At 39.1% G+C, this 2,795-nt stretch overlaps 1 pseudogene; it reads left to right on the forward strand.

Annotated features, from left to right (window-relative positions):
- The first annotated feature begins 428 nt into the window (after positions 1-428).
- Positions 429-2,276, forward strand: LOC116589425 (annotated as a pseudogene).
- The last annotated feature ends 519 nt before the right edge of the window (positions 2,277-2,795 follow it).

Below are 2,795 nucleotides of genomic sequence, written 5' to 3' on the forward strand. Positions count from 1 at the left end.
ATTCCTGTAACTTTATATCTTACTGGTCTAGAGACCTAAATTACAGAGAGAGAAATGCTTGCACTAGGAAACACAACAATGATCCCCTTGAACTGGAAGTTAAGAATGCCACCCAGCCATGGTAAGCTTCTTATGTCTCTGATTGAACAGGAAAAGAAAGTAGTTACTATGCTGGCTGGGGTGATTGATCCTAGCTAATAAAGACTCTGATACTGGCTTCAGCCATTCGGTGAAATGTGGTGTTATTCACCGCAGGAGGCACAAGTCTAAATAGAATGGAAATAAGAATTCTCTCTTGGGGATCTGCCCTATAGAAGACTTTGATGGAGTGGGAGACGCCTCCCGGTACTACTGTCCCAATCCCCAGTGCCAGCACAAACCACGAAAGTCAGGAGAAGCCACAGGACATCATGGATGTGGTAGAAGACTATGCTAAAGAAAGATATGTAGAACCGTTAGTAATACAGTCACAAGAAAAACCAGATTGAGTTTTGGTTTCATTTAGTGACTTTAACAGTACGCAAAGCTGAAGGACTTGTTTGGGTGCGTGCAAGTGTTCATACAAGTAGAGCTAAAGGAAGCAGTGTTTCATAGTCCTATGTCAGCAACAGTTTAATGTCCAGGCCCTCATGGCAATGGGAGACCATGCAAGCAAGCAGATGGTTAAATTTGCTGCCAACATTAACAAAGAGAGCATCATAGATGTAGAAGGTGTAGTGAAAAAGTGAATCAGAAAATTGGAAGCTGTACATAGCAAGACGTAGAGTTACATGTTCAAAAGATTTATGCAATCAGTTTGACTGAACCCCTCCTGCCTTTGCAGCTGAATGATGCTGTTGGACCTGAAGTGGAAGGAGAAGAGGAAGGAAGAGCTACAGTTAATCAGGATAGAGTCCTTGATCTTAGGACTTATCAACTAGTTAAGCAGTCTTCCCTTTCCAGTCTGGCATCTGCCATTTTTTTTTTTTTTAAGATTTTCTTTTTTTAAAGATTTATTTTATTTATTTATTTGACGCAAAGAGAGAGTCACAAGTAGGCAGAGAGGCAGACAGAGAGAAGCGGGGAAGCAGACTTCCTGCTGAGCAGAGAGCCCAATGGGCTCTCAATCCCAGGACCCTGAGATCATGATCTGAGCCGAAGGCAGAGGCCCACTGAGCCATCCAGGCACCCCTGGCATCTGCCATTTTTTCTGAGAAATTTAATTAACAAAGGTTTTAGGGAGACCCAAACTCCTAAAATTATCTCAGTTGACAGTGAAGGAAAAGTCAAGGTATTTACTGTGTCATATTTTAAAAATATTGCATAGTTGGCCAGTCCCAACAGCTATACAAGCAAATGTGTATTTGTGCTTATTTTGAGAAGGTTTTCTGTATTGGATCAGTATTCAGAGCTGTAGACTCAAACAGCCATGGACATTTAATTTGTTGGTATGGATATTGAAATGGCTTTTTTTTTTTTTAAGATGTTATTTATTTATTTGACAGAGATCACAGGTAGGCAGAGAGGCAGGCAGAGAGAGAGGAAGGGAAGCAGACTCCCTGCAGAGCAGAGACCCCCCCCCAATGCAGGGCTTGATCCCAGGACTCTGGGATGAGGGCCTAAGCCAAAGGCAGAGGATTTACCCCACTGAGCCACCCAGGAGCCCTATTGAAATGGCTTTTAATTACCATTACCATGACATTGTGGAAGAAATTGTTGAGACCTTAATACAAACATTCAAAGGACTCCCAGAAAGGTTGAAAACTAAAATTCAGTGAATAAACAATTTCTGTGTGAGCCATTCAAACTTTTGGAGCCAACTTTAAGACTTGAGTATTGTGAAATGTAGGCTATGCTTAAGGAAGCTGTAATTGAAATGGGAGATGAAGATCTGAGTACACCCAATGGAAAACTGTTGTGTCATTTGGTGAAAGAAAAACATGATACAGACTTTTATATTCTTGATAAATATCCATTGGTTATAAGACCTTTCTATACCATGCTCGACCCAAGAAATCTTAAAACAGTCCAACTCTTACAGTATATTAATGAGAGAAAAAGAAATACTATCAGGAACTCAAAGAACACATGATCTTCATCTGTTAACAGAGTGAGCCTTACCTCATGGAATTGACTTGGAGAAAATTAAGGCATACATTGATTCCTTCTGCTTTGGAACGCCTTCTCATGCCAGTGGAGGTCTTGGGTTGGAATGAGTGATGATGCTTTTTTTGGGATAGCACAATGTTCATGAGACCTCAGTGTTCCCTGGTCATCCCAAACAACTCACTCCTTAAAGAAAGCCATGCTTTTTAAATTATTTCCAGTAACTTGCTATTGATCAAGCTATCCCTTAGCTACTTAAAATATGCAGTGGAGTAAATATCCTATCTAAAGTGCCACAATTACTTGGATTAATTCACTGTAGGTTACTTTAAAAGAGCAGATTTTTAAAATTACTAACAAAAAAAAAAATAAAAAATAAAAAAAAGAGCAGATTTTTGTAACTTTGGGCATGCTTCAGTAGGAAATTGTTGAACATTTTAATGAAAAATTCTTATGGTTATGTTAAAAATTCATGTTGCATTACTACAATAAATGTTAATAATTTTAAGCATTTTTTAAAAAAAGAAAGAATTTTTTCTTGGACGTGTTACAACCCAGAAGAAATATCAAGTGTAGATATGTGTTTGGAGTCCACAGAGGAGATCAAGTTTCTAGATACTGTTTTCCAAGTCACTGACATACAGGTGATTTTGAAAGCCATGGGACTGAATGGGATCATATAAGGAGAGAAAGATAGTGAAGACGACCCA

The sequence above is a fragment of the Mustela erminea genome, chromosome 4, assembly GCF_009829155.1.
Source record: "Mustela erminea isolate mMusErm1 chromosome 4, mMusErm1.Pri, whole genome shotgun sequence".
Taxonomy (NCBI): domain Eukaryota; kingdom Metazoa; phylum Chordata; class Mammalia; order Carnivora; family Mustelidae; genus Mustela; species Mustela erminea.